Genomic DNA, 27,628 nt, shown 5'->3' with positions numbered 1-27,628 from the left:
TTTAGCACAATCCAGCCATTTCAAGCTAATGGGTCTCGCAAGAATAAAGAGTTGGAATTGAAAGGCTTACAAATAGGGGAGGACAGCTCTCCTTTGCATGAACAACTTGAAGTGATGGTGGTCAAGCAATCATTGGAGCAAATAATGGCATGAAAGATGGACCTATTTAATCATGAAGTGAAAGAGGTATGAAATCATCTATTCTACTTTACATTATATTTTTTAATTGTTTAGTTTTGTTTGTGATAGTTGAATGCAAACTTTGAATGTGTAGGGTCAATGTCCTTATATCAAATTTCACTTGGAGGATGGGAGGACAACCCTCCTTTGCCAAGCAGATGAGCATTGCCCCTTATGCACTATTTAAAAAGAGCTCGCATGGAGCAACATCTAAAAGCCAAGCATGGCATTGTCATGGATGTGCCAAAGCAAAAGATGGGGCGGCTGTGTAAGGAGGAGAGAATGGATTTCAATCTCGAGGAGTAATTGAAGCGGTCAAAGGAGCGTTTTTTGGATGCCGATAGGAAATTTTCAAACAACTACAAGAAGTTTGAAAAAGGGCAGTATGCAAAGGCTCAATAATTTTGGGACTTTGTTCCACATACAAGTCAGACGGGGTCAAAGAAGCTGTTTGTTGTGTAGTTTGTGAAAAAGGCAATGAAAAAATACATGGCAGATAAATCTATGAAGATGCAGCGGATTGAAGCCAAAATTAACGAAGGCTATGTAAAGCACATAAGAGAACAAACCATTTTGTCTTCATGCTTTGTTGTTTTTCATGCTTTGTGTGTGTGTGTGTGTAAATGCAGAGGTTGCTCAAATCTGAAATACGGTAGCAATGCTAAGCGTCAAATATGACTGCATGCATGGTTTGTTGGATGGCTAGTCTATCTTAAGTTCTTGCCTCTACCTGTTTCTTTTTTTCCAGAAAAGGACACAGAGCCTTTTGAGTTCATCCAATGTGGATAAGGATGAGGAAGATGAGAACGAGGAAGATAATGGCCATGATGATGTTGAGAATGAGGATGGTGGTTTCCACCTTGAGGATCCAGGCCTTGATGAAAGTAATGAGATGGATCTGCTGCTTGTTTGCGGAGGTCGATAAAATTGATAAAGTGATTGAAAATGCATGTAATTTGGGTGTTCAGCTTATTTCCAGCATGTCATTTATTTCAATACGAGATATCTAGTCCAAAGGACCAGGCTCTCTATGTCTTCGAGATCAAGAGTGCACACATAGATGTGTCATAGTAGACGGGGGGTAGTCCTATCAATACAAGGCGCCAAAACCCACAACGTAGGTGATTATTTAAGACATGTAAAATCTTGGATTAGGAATAAAATGCAAGTTTACTTATGAACTGTGCATTGATTTTGTATCTTCAATGTCCTGTTTTACTACTACAATCCAGGTTTTTTGTTACAGTCCAGATTTTCTTCTCAATAGCTACACCCTCGTTATAGCCTCATAGTCTAGGTCTAGTAGTGCAATCCAAGTCTCCTAGTTGAGTTTTAATTCTAAAATGCAGGTTTGCTTCTATATTATAAGCCCGCTTGAGACGCCCAACTTTCCTTGTGATGTGATCCTTATCATGTCAATTTTCTCAGGCTTGAAGAGGGTGCATTGATTGAGTTCAAGTCTGCTGAGCATGGTATACTGGTTGAAATCAATAGATAACTTATCTCTGATATCTTGCATGGTGGCATGGTGGCAGACACTCAGACCATGAACTTGTTTGGATTGTAGGGTTCCCTCCCCATTTGGTTGCATATATGTACATGTAAATTAAAGCTTGTGAGAGTCTTAAACGTCATTGGTTGCAGGTGGATGGTCAATACTACACTCGACGATGTGATGAGCAGGCTATGTTTTGTGGATTCTCTATGGTTTGACATCATGTGCATGCAAAGAAAAGGGATTGCAACAACAAGCACCTCAAAAATCTCTTCAAGGGCGTAGATCTGGCAACTCTTTTGTTCACATTTTTGCTTGTTATGCACGCGTAAGTAAACACTAGCATCCTTGGGTCTTAAGCAAACACTTGTCATTGCTTATGTGTCCTTATATGGATTTCTTGCTCTATGCAGTGGCCATTGGACCCTCTATGTGCTGTACAATAATCAAATCAAGAAATTACCTGCATTGCCTAGTAAATGCACCATATTATACTTTGACTCCCTTGCCATCAAGGATTATAAAGATGGTCTCCCTCATGTTCAAAGGTATTAAGCTGCACAATCTTCATTGGGAGCTATCTAGGATTATTTTCGCTTTGAAACTAACTTGCAACAATGATGACAGTGTGATGGACTTCCTTGCTGGACACACAACTGATGTGGGTTTGAAAGAAGAGTTAGTGAACCCAAGCATGCAAATGGAGGTAATGGTGATGCACGTGCCTCAACAATCGAATGCGGTGGATTGTGGTTTTTATGTCATGGCATACACGAAGCACCTCATTGATGGTGCCTTTGCAAGTAAAGCACCACCCAAAAAAATGGGTATGTATCCATTCATTGTGCCATGTTTTACTGTGCTTATTGCTAATAAATGGCCATGTATTTTCTTGTGGTTTGCCAATCTAATCCATCTAGTGTTGGCTTTTGTTGTTTCACAACTTTCAAAGACATGGTTTAAACATCAGGATGTGAGCGATTTGAGGAGCCAACTACATCAGTGGTGCTTGGATGTTTTGCAGCACCAAAACACTTTTTGAAGCTTTAGTGATTTAAATTGTCCTCCTTTTTGTTGTTGCCCGCGGGGTTTATTTATGATAGAAGAAGCCAACATATTCCTTTGCTGGAATAGCAAGTACATGTCTCACATTTTGTGGTCTTTTCATCCTTTTAGAACATGGGTAACAACTTGTCCATGGATGCCCTGGCTAAAAGAGTAAGGCCTACTCTATTGGTTGCCATGTTTTGATCTTTACGGAACATATGTAACAACTCTGGTTTTTATGGTTAAAATAGTCAAACCTGGTTCACTGTTGTAAGATTCCTCCCCAGCCCCTCAAGATGTCGAGTTTCTTCCCCTGTAATCAATCCCCTTTTCAGAATAATAAAAGATCTTGTTTTTACCTGTTTTGGCCTAGAGAGAGAAAATATTCTAGAGAGAGGTAAATCAATTTTTAGATATCTTTGGATGGAGAAATATCCTTTCTTATTAAAATAAATTCCCCTGAAACAGAAGTTTAAAAAGAAATTCCTAATGTGCATTAGAAATAAATTATAATCCACACAAAAGATCTTAGCCTAAGGGTCCAGATTTTCTGAAAATTTTGGATTAAGGTTCTATGGACCAATAAGATTAATCCAAATGTAGGGAGGAGATAAATTGAAGAATAAAAGAACCCCCCCCCCCCCCAAAATGAGTAAATGCTCACATAAGATGAAGAGTGGACTAAGGACCAAAGAAACGATTAAAAAAACTGAATTTTGACACCTCAGAGTGGGGATCTCCCCTCATGAAGTAGGTGCCTTTTTCTCATCATTACCCCCCAATTTTAAATCAATTAAATGAGATATTTCATCTCTTTTCTCTCTCCTATTTCAAAACTAGATCCAAAAAGTAAGCTGAACTGACCCAAAAATGGTCAAAAATTGAACCAACTGATCTGGAAAATTCTAGAATCAGTTTGCTTGGTTTGAGGCTCACTTTTTCCTATAAATAGAAGCCTCCCCCTTTGAAAAAAATTAATGGTGTTTATGCACTATTACTCTACTCCTGCCCTGAGCCATCTACATTGAATTTCTTGATAATTCAATTGTTTTTGACCTAATCCTCTCCAAAGTGAATTGGTGGCCACTCTTGCTTCAAACAAGAGTAGAACCCTCAATCCCTCAAGCCAAAGGAAAGCTTACAAGCTCCATGTAAGCTAATTTTTCTAACTTGTTTAATTTTTAAATCTATGATTTTCTTGATTTTCATGTTTTGCTGTTGATTGATTTAAATTCTAATGTTATGCCTTTGAGGAAAAGGCCACCCCCTTCTCTTCTTTACATTCCATCCTTTATTAATCCTAAACAGATTAACTAAAAGATTAATTAAACTTTTCTTATTGTTTACTCTCTTGAATTTTAAAAATTATGTAGATTAGAGTCCTATACATCTAATTTGTGTAGATTAGAGTCATATACATCTAATTTGGGTTAATTTAAGTCAATTAAAGAATAATAAAAATGAGAAATGGTCAGCCATACAAAGGAGGTTATGGTAAAATTTTCCAGAATTTTATGGAAAAGAAGATTTGTTTTTATGTTATTCCAAAAGAGTAATTCCCACCATTTTTGCATCTAAAAGAAATATTCTAATTACTCCTTGAACATATTCACCTATGAATATGCATGGATATCATTGACAGTAATTATTAAAATTGATTTCTATGCATAGAAAGATGCATAATGGAATTTTTTTATTATAAAAGTGTTTTTCTCATTAAATTTAATTTCTATGTGTAGAAAGATGCATAATGGAAATTTTTTTATTATAAACGTGTTATTCTCATTAAATTTAATTTCTATGCATAGAAAGATGCATAATGGAATTTTTTTATTATAAAAGTGTTATTTTCATTAAATTTAATTTCTATGCTTAGAAAGATGCATAATGAAAATTTATTTTTAATTATGAAAGTGTTATTTTAATTAAATTTAATTTCTATGCTTAGAAAGATACATAATGGAAATTTGTTTTTAATTATAAAAGTGGTATTTTCATTAAATTTAATTTCTATGCATAGAAAGATGCATAATGGAAATTTTTTTATTATAAAAGTGCTATTTTCATTAAATTTAATTTCTATGCTTAGAAAGATGCATAATGAAAATTCTTTTTATTATAAAAGTTTTATTTTCATTAAATGTAATTTCTATGCATAGAAAGATGCATAATGGAAATTTTTTATTATAAAAGTGTTATTCTCATTAAATTTAATTTCTATTAGAAAGATGCATAATGGAATTTTTTTTAATTATAAAAGTGTTGTTTTCATTAAATTTAATTTTTTTTGCATAGAAAGATGCATAAAAGAAATTTTTATTATAAAAGCATGAAATTTTTTCTTATAAACAAGGGACTGGATGAAAATTTTGAGTTATGACAACCAATAACTGTTTGTCAATGGATTGTTTTATAAGTTAAAGTTTTAAAGAGGAGTGTGTGCGTATCTGTATTCGAAAGCAAAAGTTAAGAAAGGCATTCAATTATGGGTGGGTGAGTAATTGTCTAGTTCTACCGATTTCCAATGGTTGGGTGGTGGCTAAAATCCATGGGCCGGATGGGGTTAGAATCAGTGGAGTATTAATAATGAAATTGAAATAATAGGAATACGCTTAGAATTCGAGTAGTTAAATAAAAACCTGAAGACTTTCTTAAATGATTAGATCAACGGCTGTGCTTGATTTTGGTTAAGAAAAAAGCGTTGATTTCTTCAAGTTAAGTTTGTAATAGTTTTCCTTCTATCTGGTTTAATCAGGTGAAGGATAGTTTAGTTCTCTTGACCCCGTTAGAAAATTCGTTAAGAAAATCAAAAAGGTGGAATCGTCCTCGTTTTGCGGGCAAGGGAAATTTTCCCGGTTTCGGTTTCGGAATGACCACCAAATTAGTCTCATGTCCGGACATTCATGGTGGGCGAGAAACCCTGTCCCGCTCGCGCAAGAGGAAGCTACTTCCGTTGCTACTAGCACAACTGGGAATCCGGTGCGCGGAGGGGGTAGAGGGATCTTACAACTGGTATCAGAGCTTGTTTGTAAACTTATGAAACAGCAGCAGAAATTGCCTAAAATTTTAAAGTAAATCTGGGAAATAATATTTTCACTTGCTAAGATTATGTTTGAAATGAATTCATAAATTGAAAACTCATAAATTAAACTGGATTTTTAGATGGATACCCCAAATCTGTCTAGCATTCCTGGACTCTCCCAGAGTCAGGATATGATCGCCTTTGCCTTCAAAAATCTCATCAACTCCGCTACAACTCCAGAAAGCCGAGTGAGGCTCACTCATCACTTTGAGGATCTATACTTTCCTGATCCACCAGTGGAGCGACATCAACATATGTGGTTCTCTGGAGGGCGAAGTATTAACATCAATACCAATAAACGTTAGAGACTCAGACAGAATATCTCGCGGCTAGGAGTTATTCATTATGTCCAACTCTATAATCATTCACCTCGGAATTTTAGAATTTCTTGTCGAATTTTTAGACTTCTTAGCCGCTTTATTTCTAGGAGAAGAATAACATCACCATTATCAGTTATAAATCGTGTATATCATAGCATGTCTCCATTGTAGTATCGCCTTTTTATGCATACGCGATTGAGGCAGTGACTTTTGGAGCCGAGACGCTCTATGTATATATCAAAAACTTTTGACAATAAATGATGTTTTGCAAAAGATTCCAAATTGATTTCGTGGTGAATATTGGTTGATAAAATTATCAGAGTGAATCTTATTTTTAAGAATTATGATGGAATATTTATTGTTTAAGAAATAAATCTCAAAAATTAAATAGTCATAAATCTGATGACAAAGTTAAGTTGACAAAAATTTTGTTAGTCAGAATCATGAGGCACACGGGCCGTGGTAGGCAGCCAGATCCTCTTACTGATGATGAAGAGTTAGATCCGGACGCTCGTAAAGCCCTGCACTGATCCCAACCTAGTCCCTTCAGGGGGGTGAAGGGGAACAGTTAGGAGAAATAGTGGAAAAATGGATCGAGGCTATGGAAGAGTATTTTGATGTAACCGGTTATAATGAGAGGAGCAAGATGGCTCTCGCCAGATTGAAAATTGTGAAAACAGCCAGGGTCGCATGGAGGAACCATTTTGAGATAAACCGTCTCGATCGAAATACCCAGACCTGGTTAGATCTTAAAGCTTACCTCAGGAAGAGGTTCTGTCCTCCGGGCTTCCTCGAAACCAAAATGAATGAGTTCTTGGAACTAAATCAGGATAGCCAGACAATTGAAGAATACCATCAGGTTCCAAACCCCGGGCTTCAAACTTTCCACCCCCAAAGAGACAGCAAGGCCCTAATCAGAATCAAGATGCTGGGAGATTCAAAAGTGAAGGAAGACCCTTCCCTCAGAACACTTTCTCAGGAGCCTCACCTTTTTCAAGGATTCAAAGGGATGAGCTTAGAAGTGAGAACATGTGTTTTGGGTTTCAAGGTTTCGGTCACTAGCTTAAAGACTGCCCGCCGCCGCTGACTCCTGCCATGTCAAGAGGACAAGGAAGTCAAGGACCCAGAGTGCAGAGACTAGCCCCTTCGTATCAATCAAATCAGCGTCCATCTCGCCGAAATCAGGGAAATCCCAGAAGGACTCCAGCTCATAGCCATCTGCCTCTGTTCAGAGTAATCTCAGAACTCCCTCCCAGAACTGGGGTAACCAAAGAGAAAGAGTTCCGTCCCAATCTGTAGCAGCCAGAGCAGTTATGATAGCAGAAGTAATGGAAGAGAAAAGAGGTCAGATTTATGCCGCAATTGAAAACCAAGGGCCAAATCGTCAATTCTCTGTCATCCATACTCCATCTGAGTATAAGGGTAAGCCATTTAAGCTTTTGATTGATTCAGGCAGTACTCATTCATTTATTTCCCCAGGATGCTTGTGTAACCTAGTCTTAGAACAGAAATCAGGGAAACCTATGCAAGTTGAATTGGCCATTTAAGCTTTTGATTGATTCAGGCAGTACTCATTCATTTATTTCCTCAGGATGTTTGTGTAACCTAGTCTTAGAACAGAAATCATGGAAACCTATGCAAGTTGAATTGACCAAAGATTCTTTTCACTCACCATGAGACAGATCGTATTCAATTTAATCTAGATGGGAATGTAACTGACTGCAAGTTTATAGTCTTACCTTTGGGAGTTTTCGACGGAATCCTTGGAATGGATTGGCTCCACAAAAATCAAGCTCACCGTCATAATGGAACCATTTCCTTCCGTGACCTTCACGGGAACAAAGTTTAAGGAACTGAAATTTTCAGATCCCCAGATCTGCAATTAGTAAAAGCTTCTAGGTTACTGAAAGGACGAATGGTTAAGTGAGTATGATGATTTATTCCTAGCACAGCTAGCTGAGATGCCTCCGATTCGAGAAGTAGATCATGAGATAGAATTGACCCCCAGCGCTCAGCCAGTAGCCCAGCGCACATACAAAATGCCAGTCCCTAAAGCCATTGAACTCAAGGAATAGCTTAGGCAGCTGTTAGAATAAGGGTTTGTAAGACCCAGTGTTTCACCTTGGGGAGCGCCAGTTCTCTTTGAGAAAAAGAAGGATGGAATATTAAGACTCTGTGTGGATTACAAAGGTCTCAATCAGCTGATAGTTAAGAATTTATAAGTATCCTATCCCTAGAATTGATGAGCTTCTGGACAGGCTAAATGGAGCCCAGATCTTCACAAAGATAGATCTCAAATCAGGGTATTACCAGATCAGGATTAATGATAAAGATATCCCAAAGACAGCCGTCAATACTCGCTATGGGTACTATGTATTTATAATCATGCCGTTTGGATTGACAAATGCCCCAGCTACATTCAATCGCCTAATGCAAGACATACTCAGCGAATACTTGGATGATTTTGCTCCTGTTTTCTTTGATGATATTCTGATTTACTCAAAGAATGCAGCTGACCATGAAGCTGACGTCGTACATAAAGTTCTTGAGATTCTAAGGAAGCACCGACTCTTTGCAAAAAAAAGCAAATGCACTTTCTCTGTCGACCATGTTGAATACTTGGGCTTTCTGGTATCCAAAGACAAAATTTCTCTAGACTCCGCAAAAGCCCAAGCAGTCATAGATTGGCTTGAACCTAAGACAGTGAAAGAAGTAAGGGGATTCTTGGGATTATCTGGTTGGTATAGAATTTTTATACCTAGGTACGCTCTCGTGGCTTCCCCCTGACTAATCTTCTTGGGATTATCTGGTTGGTATAGAATTTTTATACCTAAGTATGCTCTCATGGCTTCCCCCTGACTAATCTTCTCTCAAGAAGAACACCCCGTTTCAATGGTCTGCCAAGTGTCAGAGCGCTTTTGATAAGCTGAAGACCGCCTTGGTAACCAATCCCGTTCTGAAGTTGCCAAATTTCTCTCTACCTCTTGAGGTAGTAAATTGATGCCAGTGGTTTTGCCCTGGGAGGTGCGCTCATGCAAGAAGGTCATGCAGTGTGGCCTATGATTCCCGAAAACTCAGAACGCATGAGAGAAATTATGCTGTCCCCATAACCTGGAGCTACTTTTAGTAGTCTATGCCCTAAAGTTATGGAGACATTACCTACTGGGTCAAAGATTCACTTTGATGATGACAAATCATCAGAGCTTAAAGTGGATCTTCACTCAAAAGGATCTCAACATGCGCCAAAGAAGGTGGATGCAGACCCTGCAGGAATTTGATTTTGAAATCAAGTACTGTCCAGGCAAAGAAAATGTGGTAGCAGAGGCCCTCAACAGAAAAGCCTCCTTGCTTGTAATCATAGTGGTGTCAAATCCATTGATTATTGAAGCAAGAGAGAAGATCATACAGGATAGATTCTTTGGTCCTATTGCTACCCTACTTATGTAGGAAAGCAAAACCCCTCAGGAGTTGAACCGAGCTCAAGGGTACAGCTTGAATGAAGGAATTATGTATTATAATGGCAGGCTATGCATTCCCAATGATGAGGGGACTAAGGGTCAAATTTTGAATGAAGCCCACATGTGATAGCCTTATAGCAGGACATCCAGGTTTCATCAAGACCTACAGGTATGTAAAGAAAAGCTTCTTTTGGCCTAGACTAAAAAAGGATGTACTTAACCATGTACATCAATGCCTGATATGTCAAAAAGTCAAAGCCGAGAGAGTAAAAATGCCTAGGAAGTTACATCCATTAGACATCTCCCAGATGAAGTGGGAATGTATCAGTATGGATTTTATTACTGGACTACCTTCAGTGCAATCAGGTTACAATTCCATCTTTCTAGTAGTTGATAGACTAGCCAAAGTTGCCCATCTGATTCCAATAAAAGAAACCTACACTGCAGTGGATGTGGCTAGAGTGTCCCTTAAGGAAATCCTCAGATTGCATGGCCTACCCAGGAGAATAGTAAGTGATCGAGATCCCAAATTCACGTCAAGATTCTGGACTGCATTCTTCGAAGCAGTAGGAACTTTCTTGGATCTCAGCACAACTTACCACCCCGAGACCGATGGTCAAACAGAAAGGGTGAACTAAGTAATCGAAGATATACTTCAGTCATGCTGTGGGTGGCAGGGAACCCAAGAAGTGGCTAAGCTATTTGTACCTAGTTGAGTTCACCTACAATGTTTCTTATCACCGAAGTATTGGGATGAGCCCTTTCAAAGCTCTGTATGGACAAGACTGCCCTAACACCATTAACTTGGTCCAACCCATTGCTTAGGATCGAGGTGTCCAGACAGATGCTTGACGACATGGAGTAGTAGATGCAGTCAATCCGCAAAGATATAAAAGCTGCCCAGGATAGATAGAAGTAGTATGCAGATAAGAAGAGGTCAGACAGAAAACTCGAAGAAGAGGTCAGATAAGAAGAGGTCAGACAGAAAATTCGAAGAAGCAGATATGGTGAGTACACCCCAAAAGAAGTTCTCTATCTCTTGGGAAGTACAAGAAGTTATCCCCCCCAGATACTGTGGGCCATATGTAATTACAAAGAAAGTAGGTGACTTAGCCTATGAACTTCTTCTGCCTCCTCATCTCAAAGTACATAATGTATTTTATGTCGGCTTACTTAAGAAGTATGTACCGAGAGCCCGAATCATGTGCTTAATGATGAACTCTTAACTTCTTTAACCCAAGGGCGGATGGAACTCCAACCTGAAGAAATCCTTGATGTTCGGGAGAAGGTTCTCAGGAACAGAATTCTGAGAGAATTATTAGTCAAATGGAAGTTCTATCCTTTTGAAGAAGCCAACTAGGAGAAAGAAGCCGAACTGATGTTGGATTACCCCCAGTTTGCGAGATGAGGACATCTCGTATTTTTCAAGTGGGAGAGGATATAAGATTCTTCCCCAGCCCCTCAAGATGTCCAGTTTCTTTCCTTGTAATCAATCCCCTTTTCGGAATAATAAAAGATCTTGTTTCTACCCGTTTTGGCCTAGAGGGAGAAAATATTCTAGAGAGAGATAATTCAGTTTTTAGATATCTTTGGATGGAGAAATATCTTTTCTTATTAAAATAAATTCCCACGAAATAGAAGTTTAAAAAGAAATTCCTAAGGTGCATTAGAAATAAATTATAATCTGCACAAAAGACCTTAGCCTAAGGGTCCAGATTTTTTAAAAATTTTGGATTAAGGTTCTTATGGTCCAATAAGATTAATCCAAATGTAGGGAGGAGATAAATTGAAGAATAAAAGAAAACCCCCCCAAAAATGAGTAAATGCTCACATAAGATGAAGAGTGGACTAAGGACCAAAGAAACGATTAAAAAAACTGAATTTTGACACCTCTCAGAGTGGGGATCTTCCCTCATAAAGTAGGTGCCTTTTTCTCATCATTACCCCCCAATTTTAAATCAATTAAATGAGATATTTCATCTCTCCTCTCTCCCAATTTTAAATCAATTAAATGAGATATTTCATCTCTCCTCTCTCCTCTCTCCTCTCTCCTCTCTCCTCTCTCCTATTTCAAAACTAGATCCAAAAAGTAAGCTGAACTGACCCAAAAATGGTCAAAAATTGACCAAATTGATCTAGAAAATTCTAGAATCAGTTTGCTTGGTTTGAGGCTCACTTTCTCCTATAAATAGAAGCCTCTCCCTTTGAAAAAAATTAATGGTGTTTATACACTGTTACTCTACTCCTGCTCTGAGCCATCTACATTGAATTTCTTGATAATTCAATTGTTTTTGGCTTAATCCTCTCCAAAGTGAATTGGTGGCCACTCTTGCTTCAAACAAGAGTAGAACTCTCAATCCCTCAAGCCAAAGGAAAGCTTACAAGCTCCATGTAAGCTAATTTTTCTAACTTGTTTAATTTTTAAATCTATGGTTTTCTTGATTTTCATGTTTTACTGTTGATTGAATTAAATTCTAATGTTATGCCTTTGAGGAAAAGGCCACCCCCTTCTCTTCTTTACATTCCATCCTTTCTTAATCATAGAAAGATTAACTAAAAGATTAATTAAACTTTTCTTATTGTTTACTCTCTTGAGTTTTGAAAATTGTGTAGATTAGAGTCCTATACATCTAATTTGGGTTAATTTAAGTCAATTAAAGAATGATAAAAATGAGAAATGGTCAACCATGCAAAGGAGGTTATGGTAAAATTTTCCAGCATTTTGTGGAAAAGAAAGTTTATTTTTATGTTATTCCAAAAGAGTAATTCCCACCATTTTTGCATCTAAAAGAAATATTCTAATTACTCTATGTACATATTCACCTATGAATATGCATATGGATATCATTGACATTAATTATTAAAATTGATTTCTTTACATAGAAAGATGCATAATGGAATTTTTTAAATTAAAAAAGTGTTATTCTCATTAAATTTAATTTCTATGCATGCATAATGGAAATTTTTTATTATAAAAGTGTTATTCTCATTAAATTTAATTTCTATGCATAGAAAGATGTATAATGGAAATTTTTTTATTATAAAAGTGTTAGTTTCATTAAATTTAATTTTTTTATTATAAAAGTGTTAGTTTCATTAAATTTAATTTCTATGCTTAGAAAGATGCATAATGGAAATTTGTTTTTAATTATAAAAGTGTTATTTTCATTAAATTTAATTTCTATGCATAGAAAGATGCATAATGGAAATTTTTTTATTATAAAAGTGCTATTTTTATTAAACTTAATTTCTATGCTTAGAAAGATGCATAATGGAAAATTCTTTTTATTATAAAAGTGTTATTTTCCTTAGATTTAATTTCTATGCATAGAAAGATGCATAATGGAAATTTTTTTATTATAAAAGTGTTATTCTCATTAAATTTAATTTCTATGCTTAGAAAGATGCATAATGGAAATTTTTTATTATAAAAGCGTTATTCTTATAAAATTTGATTTTTATGCATAAATAGATACATAAAGAAATTCTTTTTATTTTAAAAGTGTTATTCCTTTTAAAATTGATTTTATGCATAAATAGATGCATAAAAGGATTTTTTTAAAGTGTTATTCCCATTGAAGTTGATTTTTATGCATAAAGATTTCTTATATCAAAATTAGAATTCTCTTAAATTCTCTGTTTAAATTCTATGAGAAATTGATAAATAATTAATTAAATACTCTAAGAGAGAAATTTCTATCGTTTTATACTCATACGGATTGTAAAAAGAAATCAGTTTCTGGTAGACATAAAAAGTTCCTCATTGGAAAACAAACTTGTTTCCCGTAAACCTTGAAATAGTGCAAAAAGATGTGATTTGTGTTCTTGCAAGTTCTTTTTATACACTATGACATCATCTATAAAGTCAACAACAAATTTACATCTTTCATAGGAATCATAAAAAGTAGCTAGAGCATTGTTTAGTCCAAATGGCATAACCAAATACCCATAATGACCTGAAAGTAGTTTTATATACATCTTACTCTAATCTGATGGTAGCCACTTTTTAAGTATAATTTATTGAAAAATGTGGTAGGTTGATTGACTAGATTTTTAAGCATTCGATCTACAACATGTAAGCATTTAGTGACCCAATGGGTAAGAAAATATAAGATAACCCCAACCTAATCACCAAGTAATCACTCAAGCATGCATACCTTATCTACTCAAACCCACAAGCACGCGCGCACGCACACACACACACACACACACACACACTAAAGCAAGCAATAGAGAGTAAGAAGAGAGTAAGAAGAGCACAATGGACTTCACAAGCCTCTTGCATACACACACATAAGCATATAATCTTAAGCAAATCAACATACACTAAACAAGAATGAGAGTAATAGAGAGAGAGAGAGAGAGAGAGAGAGAGAGAGAGAAATCATTCATCATTGCATTAAACATAGCTTTAAGCCATAGTCCCAGGGGACGGAGGGGACGGAAGCTTGGGATGCCGTCTTGGGACGCGTCAGAAATGAGGACGAGACAGGGGACGGTCGGTCGGGCGTCCCCCTGGAGGCGTCCCTCACAAGGGACGGGGAGGCTTGGCCTTTGAGGCTTGGGCCTTGGCCCTTGGCCTTTGACTCTTGAGGCTTGGGCATTGGCCCTTGAGGCTTGGGCCTTGGGCCTTGGCCCTTGCCTTGGCCTTTAGGCTTTGAGGCTTGGCCTTTAGGCTTTGAGGCTTGGCCCTTGCCTCTCTCTCTTGCTTATCTAATATCTATATAAGAACAAGGCTACAAGGCTACAAGCACACACACACACACACCTTCAAGCAACTCTCTCTCTCTCTCTCTCTCTCTCTCTCTCTCTCTCTCTCTAGTCTCTTGAGTCTTGAGTCTTTGGCACTTTGCAAGTTTGCTCATTGCTCAAGCCTCAAGCTTCAAGCGGCAAGCCACACTCTATGAGTGTATCTACTCTCTCTAGTCTCTCTCCCTCAAGCTTCCAAAGTAGAATAAGTGTAGAGTAGAAAAACTTTAAAAAAAAAAAATTTTTGAGTGTCGTTCCCTCCCCCATCCCCCATCGGAAATTAGCTTAAGCTCAAGAGATTACAATGGTAGTAGAGAAGCAAGGAGAATGTAGCAAGAATGGAGCTCTAGGTAAGCTTTTTCAAGCTCATACACTTGCAAGATCACATAAACAAGCCAACCCTAATTTCTTAGCTTTAGTCTCTTTTATAGACTTTTCCCAAAAGTAGCCACACTAGGCCGACTGAACACTATAAGCTAAGTGATTTATAAAATAGAATGTGCTACCATTGGAAACTCATCAAAGCCTACATAATTCTGACTTGGATACAAAGTGGAACTCATTCAAGCCTGTTTTACATTCCACCACTCATTTACACACTCCTGCAGGACAAGTTGTGCTGACTACTAATTCTTCTGTTTTTAGCCCGAGAATCCATTTGATGAAGCTAAGTGATTAAATCAAAGAGGTCGACATAAGCTACGCATCAAACCCAAGACTACTCCATTCGGACTCCGTTTTAGGCTAGCAATAGTAAATGTCCCATTTCAATGTACCTGTTGTTGGGGTTAAGGCCCTATGCCACCTCATGTACACTTTATGTTACAGTTACAATGTGAACACGGTTCACTCCAAACCGGTTCCACCTAAGTGTCTATCCTAATATATTCTTGAGGGTTGTGGTGTGCCCTCACTTCTTCTTCACACCCACCACTCTTGTGTTCTTGTTCTTGCTCTCTTCCACTCGCTTCTTGATCCTTCAACTGGTATCAGAGCGGGTTCTTTGGTTGTGTGTGCAGCTCGGCATCGAGTAGCATCGAGGTCGTCGCCGGCGTTGTGAGATCCCTGTTCCCACCGAGCAACGGATTCGGGGTACTAGCAGCGGAAGTAGCACTTCTCGCGCGGGACAGGGGTCCCACACTCGGGGCCTCGCCCACGGATATCCGGACAAGAGACTAATCCGTCGGTTGTTCCAAAAACGAACCCGAAAAAAACTTCCTTTACCCAGAAAGCACACGGGCGATTCCACCAGGATAACTTTTTACTCTAACGTGGTCAAGACCATTATTAATCAAGCTGATCTGACTGTATCTATAAAGATACTCGGTCAGATCAAGGAAGAAACTTGCACTTGGATCATTGGGATCAACTCTTTTTTCCCCATTCAAGAGGCACAGCCGTTGATTCCTATCCATAGAACAATTACTGTCTGGGATTTACTTTATCTATCGTAATAACAAAAGTTGAGTCTCGATTTACGGATCCATCAGTCTAGCCTAACCCCATCCGATCCCATGGGTTAGCCAACCGCCCAACCACTGTAGTGATGGGATCCAATTTGGAATTTGGTTAGGTTTTGTCCCGGGTACTAAGGAAAAGAGTTCCAAGGGCTCCTAGCCGGAAGTTCATGCAAACATAAAACTAGCCACACCACTTACACACCCAATATGAAATTGCCTTTTTCTTAGCATCAGCTAAGAAATTGCCTTTTTCTTAGCATCAGCTAACTTTAAAACAATCTTTTAATGAAACCATAGTATCACTGATCACAATCTTCCAATTTATCCGGTTGATTCAATTTCCCATCATTCCTTCATTAGAGTATCTATGGCATCATTGGCAACTAGAACGCTCACCACCTGTCCACTCGGGGGCCTTTTCAATAGTTCCTAGCCCATAATACTCGGCAAAATAATCACTTATCAAGATGGACTCTCGTTGAAGATCAGCAAGATCAACCAACAGATCCATATAAAAAGAGCCATGGACTCATCCATTGAGGACCAGCAAGGTCAATCAACCAGATCCATGCCCAGTTTCAGAAAACAACTCTTACTCCTTGTTCCAATATCTTCCTCGACGCACGCGTGGGTATCCTGGGCGACCCAGAGCCCGAGCACCGTATGGTCAGCACCCTCTAGGATCCTTCGTAGGTGACCTAGCGCTTCACTCATAGGCCGCTTCACTCATAGGTCGCTTCCTTGGTCCCTCATCCACCGTACCGGAAGCTCACCATTTTAATGGTCAAGACCTCGGCCGACCTTGCTACGCGAGACGTCCTCCATTGACTCTCCGTCTCAGCAGTTGCAACTTTATCAGTTAGGTCTCCACGACCTTAATCACAAGATGGTCAAAATGCTTTCCCAGCATTCTTGACATAAAACAGTCATTTACAAACAACATTTACAAACAGTCACAAAATACAGTTTCTTTATCTAATTCCGTCTTTCCACATTATCTAATTCCGTCTTTCCACATTATCCCTCCTCAATCCACGACCTTAATCACAAGATGGTCAAAATGCTTTCCCAGCATTCTTGACATAAAACAGTCATTTACAAACAACATTTACAAACAGTCACAAAATACAGTTTCTTTATCTAATTCCGTCTTTCCACATTATCTAATTCCGTCTTTCCACATTATCCCTCCTCAATCCACATTACTTATTCCACATTCCCTTCATATGTACTCATTCTCATCCATTCATTCATATCAAGGACACATTATTTCCCATACACATTCACCTTCATTATTCTTCATACACATCCATGCATACATCCATTTTCACATCCTTATTTATACATCCACATCCACATACATACATCTATACATACACATCCACATGCATACATCCATACATCTATACATCCACATCTACATGCATACATCCATACATCCACATACATACATCCATTTCCTCATTCCCATTCATATAACCCCATACGCCTTCTCATCTATTCTTTTTTATCACATCCATTCTTACCCTATCACAACCCATATTCACCTTATCTCATCACATATACTTATCTCATCCCATACACATCTTATCACATCTTAACTCATCCCATAAGTATTTTATCCCGTCACATACACTTCTTACCTCATCCCATACACATCTTAACTCATCTTTTATGCATACCTCTATGCAAGAATTTCAATTGTGATAAAAGTACCACTTTTACAATAAAATAATCATTTTTTTTGTAATATTTTTATAATAAAATAATAATTTATTTATTTTTTTTCATTTCTATGCACGAAATTCAATATGATGAAAATAACATTTTTATAATAAAATAATTATTTTTTTGTAATATTTTTATAATAAAATAATAATTTATTTTTTTTTCATTTCTATGCACGAAATTCAATATGATGAAAATAACATTTTTATAATAAAATAATCATTTTTTTACAGTTTAATAATAAAATAATAAAATATTCGTCTTTTATGCATACCTCTATGCATGAATTTTAATTATGCTAAAAGTAACACTTTTATAATAAAATATTTATCTTTTATGCATACCTCTATGCATGAAATTCAATTATGCTAAAAGTAATACTTTTATAATAAAATATTCATCTTTTATGCATACCTCTATTCATGAAATTCAATTATGTTAAAAGTAACACTTTTATAATAAAATATTTATCTTTTATGCATACCTCTATGCATGAAATTCAATTATGCTAAAAGTAATACTTTTATAATAAATTTTTTATCTTTTATGCATACCTCTATTCATGAAATTCAATTATGTTAAAAGTAACACTTTTATAATAAAATATTTATCTTTTATGCATACCTCTATACATGAAATTCAATTATGCTAAAAGTAATACTTTTATAATAAATTTTTTATCTTTTATGCATACCTCTATTCATGAAATTCAATTATGTTAAAAGTAACACTTTTATAATAAAATATTTATCTTTTATGCATACCTCTATACATGAAATTCAATTGTGCTAAAAGTAATACTTTTATAATAAAATATTCATCTTTTATGCATACCTCTATTTATGAAATTCAATTATGTTAAAAGTAACACTTTTATAATAAAATATTTATCTTTTATGCAAAAATTTAATTTTTTCATGATTACTATGAAATTCTTTCAATTAATCTAGGATGATAATTCCTAGAATATGGTAAGAAATCCTCTTTTCATGCTTTGAATGAAATTATTTTATGTGTAAATTTTTATAAAATTTTACCATAGCTCCGCTACTATAACTGATAAATCTCAATTATTTTTAAAAGATAAGGCTTATCTTAAGGGAATGATTAGAATGATCTCTAATTGGATCATTAACCGTTAATGGATTAATTCAAAAATAATTATAAACTAAAAGCATAGATTAAAAAAAACTATTAATTTGTTCTCAAGCATAGATTAATCATGGATTAAGGAAAAGCTTTATGAAAAGCTTCATTTGGATTAAGAATGGGTCATGAGTATAACTATTTCTTAAGTGAGAGAGAGAAAAAACCATTAGAATTAAACATAAATGGAAATTTATGTAATTCTTTACTATCATTAATCAATTAACTTTAATAGCATTCAAAAACCATACCAATTAAACTTCTCAAAAAGTGAGCGCTCATACTGTTCTATAAAATCTTTCTTCACAGACTCTCTTGCGTCTTGAAGGTGAGAAATCATCATGGATAAAACTAATTCCTGTTGCCAAGCCATGAAGGAGATTAAGAAGAAGGGAGATCGATGGAAGTAAGATTACTGTGAGCGACAGGTAAAAGTTACGACTTATATAAAGGAAGGAGCTAGCGTAACTTAGAAGCCAACGGTATCTTGCCACTGAAGTTTTACCGTCTTTCCTTGATTTGGGTTTGGCACATATTTCTATGAAATACATTAAGAACTTTGAGATGAGGAGGTAAAAGAACCTTGTAGGCTAAGTCACCTACTTTCAATGAATTCAGATATAAGGCCCACAATATCTGGGGGATAACTTCTTATACTTCCCAAGAGATAAAGAACTTCTTTTGGGTCGTACTCGAATGAAAACCAAAACCTTGGTATCCAAAACACCAATTTTTACTTCTGAACTCATTGTTTTGAATCCTTAAAACAGGTGGGACTCTTGAGAAGTATTCAAGGAAAAGGTTCTTCCTTTTTTAAACAGAATCTTTCTTTTATTTTAGAGAGAGAATAATTATAAGATCAGAAAGGGAGATTCTTACTCCTGTATACCTCGAAGGCTGGGGGAGAATTCTTACATTCTACCCCACTTAAAAAGTGCGAGATGTCCTCATCTCGCAAAGTAGAGGACAACTCTTTTTCTTAAGATCCAATTTATTCTGGGGTTCCTTATATTCTGGTCAACCCAACAGAATACGGGGATAATTATCCCTTAAATAGAACTCATCATTAAAGCTGTGCTGCGTTTATGGATTTTGTGCCAAAGCTGCTAGCCGACTACTACTGCTGCTGGTCGGCTAGCTCTCCAAGGGATCCAAGGCCTATAAATAGGCACTCATGCTCATTGTTCTAGCCATTCAATCCTCTAGGGATTGGGTTAGCAGGAGTCCCATAGGGGGACAGAATTTTGGGTGTTATCACCTTTTCTTCAAGGCAGCCTAGGGCTGCAGACAAGTACCTTTTTGTACTATAGTAATATACTGAATTTCCAACACATCTCTCTTTCTCTACTCTCTCTCTCTCTAAATCTGTGTTTTGCATCAGCATGTTGCCAGGAGTGTTTAGGGCTGAAAGAAGACTCCCAGAGCTTCCACGCACTTGCCATCTTCAAGAACGAAAGCCAGCTCAATAGCCTCATTCAAAGTACTACAATTTTCTGGCCTCAATATTTGTTTCAACCCTAATGCATTAATTCCACAGTGTCCAAGCGGCTTGCCAAGGCATTGTCAGGAATAGGTTGAATTGGTCAAAACATCAATTTTTCTAGTGATATTAATGCATAAAACACACCAATTTTTCCTCTTGATGCAAAAGAACAGAGTATGCAGGTATTAAAAGGTCACTTTAGATGCATAATTTCATGTCAAATGCATACATACACTCCATGCTACGTGCACAAGCCAATTTTTCCTTCACAAGATCGAAAAAGCATGAACAAGTATAAATTTATGCGTTTCTGGCACCAAAATTGAGCGTTCGAAGCGAAATTGCAAACATCGCCAGGTCCTTAATTACGTACGTATCAGTCCTTTGAAGCAAGTTATAAGCGTCCAACGAGTTCTAACTGCTGACAAGAGCTCTTAAAACCCGAAATTTGCTTGTTGGGGGACAATTTAAAGCAAGGGCAAAGGCTCGAATAATGGCCTCGAGCTTGGCTAAAGTGAAGGTTTAGGGTAGGAAAAGAAGCAAGCTTGAGTAGGCCATGAGTTACACCATGCACCAAGGGGGAGGCAAATACAAGCTCAAAACAAAGCTTATAAGGTAGAAAGAACAACTCTTAGAATGCTAGGCTTGTAGGGAATATATCCCACGTGCACAAAAAGGCCTGAAACTTTTAGGGTATATATATAATATGGGGACATTCCCTCTTACAAAGTAAGGAAGAGAGAGAGGTCTCTCTTGGATGCACCCATGCCTTCACGAGCATGTTCACAACGACCACTGTTATCTCTCTGTCTTGCCGTTTGCAGCTTTGGCTGCTAGCGGTGACTCATGGAGTATATGTTTCTCTGTGTTGCCAGAGGGCGTGTTGTCGTTTGCGGCTTTGGTTGTCATCATGCGCTAGCGGTGACTCATAGAGTATATGGTTGTGGGTGGTCATACCTGAGCTCTGTAGTACAGTATGTGAACGAGTCACCACAACGCACGATAGCAAGGCCTTGTTGTGTGACGAGTCACCACAATGTATGATTAGCAAGGCCTTGTTGTCGTGCACTAGTGGTGACTCGTAGAGTATATGGCTGCGGGGTGGTCATACTTGAGCTCTATACAGTGTGTAACGAGTCACCACTAGTGCACGACAGCAAGGCCTTGCTATCGTGCATTGTGGTGACTCATCAAACAGCAAGGCCTTGCTATCGTGCGTTGTGGTGACTCGTCACATACTGTACAGAGCTCAAGTAACGGCAACACATGCGTGGTCATACCTAAGCTCTGTACAGTGTGTAACTATGGCATGCTAGTGGTGACTCCAAGCAAGGCCTTGTTGTCGTACATTGTGGTGACTCGTCACACAACAAGGCCTTGCTATCGTGCGTTGTGGTGACTCGTCACATACTGTACAGAGCTCAAGTAACGGCAACACGCGCGTGGTCATACCTAAGCTCTGTACAGTGTGTAACTATGGCATGCTAGTGGTGACTCCAAGCAAGAAGGCCTTGTTGTCGTACATTGTGGTGACTCGTCACACAACAAGGCCTTGCTATCGTGCATTGTGGTGACTCGTAGAGTATATGGCTGCGGGGTGGTCATACTTGAGCTCTATACAGTGTGTAACGAGTCACCACTAGTGCACGACAGCAAGGCCTTGCTATCGTGCATTGTGGTGACTCGTCAAACAGCAAGGCCTTGCTATCGTGCGTTGTGGTGACTCGTCACATACTGTACAGAGCTCAAGTAACGGCAACACGCGCGTGGTCATACCTAAGCTCTGTACAGTGTGTAACTATGGCATGCTAGTGGTGACTCCAAGCAAGGCCTTGTTGTCGTGCGCTAGTGGTGACTCGTAGAGTATATGGCTGCGGCGGGTGGTCATACTTGCGCTCTCTATAGTGTGTAATGAGTCACCACTAGCGCATGACAACAAGGCCAGAAACGGCAACACGCGGGTGGTCATACCTAAGCTTTGTACAGTGTGTAACGATTGCATGGTCCCAAATTTTTTTGCCATACAGAAACTCGAAAAAAAAAACTGCTTCGATACAAAATGTAAGAGGAAAAAAATGACAAATGGCACCCAGAAACTCTCCTGCCATCCTCTTATCCACACAGATCCTATATTTTAGGGATTAACTTGCTCGCGCACACATGGCCAGCAGAGCAATACTCAGCCTCGTGCTGTACAATACTAATCCCCGAAACTGGGTGAACACCCCCGAGCATAACCGTTGGCGTAATGGCCCCTCAATCAGTAGTGCCACCTCCCCCGGTTACCTCAACAGCTAGTCGAACCGTAAAATTATATTAATTTCTTAGTGATTGTCTAACATAAATCTATTGGAAAGTTACTAGACTCGGGCACGATTCATAGCTTGCGTGGAACCCCGGTGGTCCCTTTGGGCTCTGCAGTGTAGATAGTGCAATCAATGCCAATAACTTGTAGTTGCCTAACTGATTACACTTCCATATCATCAAAACACCCCTCAAAAGGTGTAATAGCACCAGGATCCCATCGAACAGGGTAAAACTAGAAACAACGCAAGCATAGCAGAGGTGTACATAGCACAGTGATCACTGAGGGTGTGGTTTCAACCTTCTGCTACCATTCGACAAGTTTACTGAAAATCAAGACCTTCATCGCCCAACCCTCAAGCAAAAATCCTTTGATAAGTCTACTCAAAATTAAGACGGTAATCAGAAAAATACATTGTTGCTTGAAATTTTACACTACACTTAGCACCCAATAATGCATTTTGGACCAACACACGCACACGAACAAGTCCATGTGACACATCCTTGAGAGATGCATCATGAGATATAGGGGGGGTAGGTAAGTCATAAAGAAGAGAGGAACATATGAGTACACACAGCGGTGAGGGGGAGAAGAGGGTAAGAGCCTGCCCCCATAGCCCTCCACTTTTGAACGTAGTTGAAAAGTTTCGGTTTTACCTATGCAGAACTCGAGTAGAGAATATAAAGGGTTTTCAAACCACCCTCTACACTAAAGGGTTCTCTACACTCTCTCAACCTGCTATATAGTAGGTTGGCCCCCCTACACCCTCAATTGTAGAAGGTTATGGGGGCGATCACTTAAGTCATAAAGAAGAGAGGAACATATGAGGCGTACACACGGAGTGTACATGGTAACCCACTCACACACCCGTTATGTACAAGGTAACTGCAGGGAATTGAACCTAGGCCAAGGCCCACCAAGCATTGTTTAAATTTGAAGCCCATTTTGGGCTTCAAATGATGCCTGTAAATTCACCCAAGGTTGCGACAATGAAACCCCTATTAAATTACCAAAGTTTCAAAATGAAGCCTAGTTTTTAGGAACAAAGTTGTATGGGTACGCACTTATAATCTAAATTATATTATCAAATACTAAAAACTTCTAGCCTTTCAAGAATCAATGATAAAATCAATGGATTCTCTGTGGCCCAACACCCCCTTGTTTTGTCACCTCCTAGCTATTAACGTCCACATTGCTCTTGTTAGTAGCATGTTAACTTAGTGCTCGCACAAATCCTCCATATTGTTGTTTGGCATTGTATCACTCTTAGCCTTTCCCATCTACACTCTTAGCAAGTCTAAGAAGCATCACACAAACCCTTGCTACAAGCTAAACTCTAGCATCTCAAAGCAACCAAATGTAGTAACACTACTATGATAGGACGACATTCGTGACGTTCTAATTGGGATCCTTTTTTAGTCATAATGCACAAAAGCTCACACACATCTTGCTATAATGCACAAAAGCTTTTGTTATTCCCGATGAAGACCACATTGTTTTTCATGATGTTATTCATATTGATTAGGTGCAACAACAAAGTTTGTGTATCACATGCATTTTTGTGTGTGTGCATATATGCGGTGTAAAATATTTATCTTCCATTATTATTTTATAAAAATACTTTATTTAATTTTTTGGATAGTGATCTCCAAGTTTATAATTTAACTTTTTTATTGATATTGCATGTGCATTTTGTTAAGATACATGCACGGCTTTACACTATAAAGAGACTTTTTTTAAGCCCTAAAAATAGTTAGGAAAGTGGTATATTTGATGGCCAAGTTGAAGGGGAAAAGTTGCTTTTTTTTAAATGAAACCTTGCCTTGGGCTTTAAATTCAAGGCCTTCCCTCATACCAAGTAGGGATCCTACTTAACTATGCAGCAGCAAACCCAAGGCATCACGGACTCCCTCATATCAAGTAGAGATCCTAGTGTTCCCCCCATTTGATATGATCTTTAATGAAGAGTGTTGCATCAATTAGACTAATCGTTTTAAAATAGGACTCAATGTACCAAGGTATTTGACAATCATCCTGATTTTAAAACTTTTACATCAACACGAAGCTCTTTCCAAGCTCCTTTCATTGGTATGATTCGAATCCTCAACTTTGATTTAGTAAGAAGCTATGATAATCTACACATGTAGTTCAGTTCTCAGCCCATGAATCAAATTGATTTGTGCATTCTTAAACAAACGGTTATTCCTATTAATCTAAACAACCCATAGATATTCAGCACGAATAACATTCCAAAGAACAACAGATGTCCAAGAAGGATTTCCTACCATGTTAGCTGCGAGTTCTGTATAGGGCATACACACTCGTTCAAAAATTTAATAGCATCGATGTTGTGGGCGCAACCTATAAAAAACTGATGTTCAATTGTTTCCGGTGCATCATGGCATCTTGGGCATAAGGCATTTCCATAACCTAAGCTCTGAGCTCGTAAGTTAGTCCATAGGGCTTCATGAGCAATTAACCATAACATGCAAGATTTTTTTGGTGAAATGAAGGGTGACCATATATTTTTGAATTTGAAACCCCATTGTTTTCTGTCCCAGAGGATACTCCATCTGTTATTCAGCTTGCAATGTAGTGGCGGGCCTTGGGGAGGGAGAGGAGGAATTGACAAAAGATTACATTTGGACTTCCAAGCGAAAGCTTTATGGGTAAAGGAGCCTCTGAGTTAGATTAGTGCCCTTCTATCACAAACAGGCCATTACTACATTCTACTCTGAATTAGGAGAGTGTCCTCCTCTAATAGTCTGAAAAGGGTTTTTAATAGTCTGAAAAGGGTTAGTGCCCTTCTATCACAAACAGGCCATTACTACATTCTAATTGAACAGTAAAAACGAAAGAGAGTGGGTATGAAAGAATTACACCTCTATTTTGGAGATCTCCTTGATTCGATGAGAGAAATGCCCGCAATTTGATGAGATATTTATGTATGAGCGTTGCGGCTATCTCAGGACTTGAAAGCGAACCCACCTCAAACTTTTTAACTTGTACAACCAACTAACAAGCACTATACCTCGAGAGGCACATCAGTGTGAAAAATTAAAGACTTATTTAAGGAATCCAAACTAGAAAAAACTTGAAAACACTAACCTATCTACCAGTCATCACCACACTACTACTGAGGATACCGTAAGATGATGTTGTAGAGTCCTGGCTCTCGCCCTAAGGCTAAGCCTCTATCCGCATCATCCAAATAAATAAAGTCAACCTCGGTAGTGCCATGAGTTTCATCCATCCATCCATTCATCATTGTCAGATATTTCCTTTTCGTTTTCCCATCCACATAAACTCATCAAGAATGTAACCATGCGAGGATAGTCATCTTGTGGAAAAGGAAAGCATTAGGCTATCGGGGATATGTCGGGGTCAGTCATGGTCAATAGGCGAATTAGCCATTCTAATTCCTCAACATTTTCCTCTCTGGCTAATACATCTATATGATCCCATTCAGTTTCAATTACAGGATAGCACATGTGAAATATCTGAGAAAGGTACATATGATACCTCTCACCAAAGGTGGGAGTGGATGAAGTGTGTGATGCTCGTGCATTTGCCATATCTGTAAACACAGATATAGCATCAGTAGGTTTATGACAGGTCAATCTAGTTCCTGATTGTATACGGATATTTCTGCTCTTAATGTGCTCTTGCTCTTTTTACTATTTTTTGTTTTTCTTTTCTTTTTTGTGTATGAAGCTATATATATACATCCCCTTGAATTTGGCAATTACATGGTCAGGGGAGAAGGTTAAGGAGGAAGCAATAGAATGTCAAGCGTGAGTACATGCTCCCCCTTTCCTTGGGTAGATCATATTTTCTACAGTGATGTTGCAGCCTCTTGGAACCAATTTGTCCAGCAGGTCATAGGTTGTAATGTGGGCAGATAGCTTTTTATGACCCTTGTGGCCACATCCAATTGCAGAGATGGTAGTGTACGCTCCCATGAACGAATGGAGGAAATGGTCTCCGACGATACTATTACAAGGGGAGACGTAGACTCATCGGCGGTCTTTTGTTGGGTGTTGACAAGAGTAGGTGTAGAGCATGTAGAAACTTCTATATCAGCGTGTGCCTGGTAGAGGAGCTAGAAGCTTCATGTGGCTCCCCCCTTCCTGAGCTAGGTGGTATTGATCGATATTGTTTGGGAATCCAAACTACGTTACCCGACTCAGTCGTACCCGGTAGGACATCCATATAAGGAGAATCTTTCCCATCATCAATCTCTTTTTTGCATGTATAGCAATACCTTAATGGGGCACAGTGAATAGTGGTATCCGATCGATTATCGATGATAACCTTGCTTCCTAAAGGATGCGCGCGACCATTGTCAAGATCAACTCGAATGACAGAGTCTTGACATGGTTTTTCAACCAGTCATGCACCATTTGTGCTTCCCTCATGAAAGGACGTCCTAAGATCATTTGATATGACATAGGATGCTTGGAGAAATCCATTACAATGAAGGTATGTCTTACCTTGTATCCCAGAACTTTAAGGTCCCTTAACATTCCAATAGGTTTAGCAATAGTTCCGTTTGCCATCTTAACCACTATGTTTGTGACTTCAAGGTGAGGTCTTCCCATAGATTCCCAACAATGCTCACTCCAGCACCACCATCGAGGATTCCCTTTAGAGTTAATCCCTTGGTAGTAACGGGGAGGGTTGCATTAGATTCGTCACCTTCAAAGTACTGTCCCAACTTGTTAACATGTATTTCCATGACCGAGTTTTCACCTAGGTTGGGTTGTAGATCCAAATGTTCCTCCTCATCTTGAAGCATGTCGGGTCTATCCATATTTGCAAATTGTGGTAACCCCGCCTTTAGTTCTCCATTGAGAAATGCCCGAAGAGATAAGAATAGCTCAGGATCTCCGTATAACTTGGATATGATCATGGTTCTGATTTCAGAGGACATGAAATCCATTAGCTTAGACACATTCAACGGTACTTTTCGAGACATCGCCCCTTGACTACGGACTCTGGTGAAGATGGAATCACTTCCTCTTCGATGGGGTCAGGCATTCCCTCACTAAACATTCTTTCAAGCAAGAAGGGTGTTTGCCCACTTCTGGATGTCCTATCCTCACTTTCTTCCCGAATGATACTAGGTATAGCTAACGGTTTATGGTTCCTGTAAGGCTGAACTTGCGTAGGAAA

The sequence above is a fragment of the Cibotium barometz genome, chromosome 19, assembly GCF_041138505.1.
Source record: "Cibotium barometz isolate CiBa-2024 chromosome 19, ASM4113850v1, whole genome shotgun sequence".
NCBI lineage: Eukaryota > Viridiplantae > Streptophyta > Polypodiopsida > Cyatheales > Cibotiaceae > Cibotium > Cibotium barometz.
Note: the sequence above shows the minus strand (reverse complement) of the source record.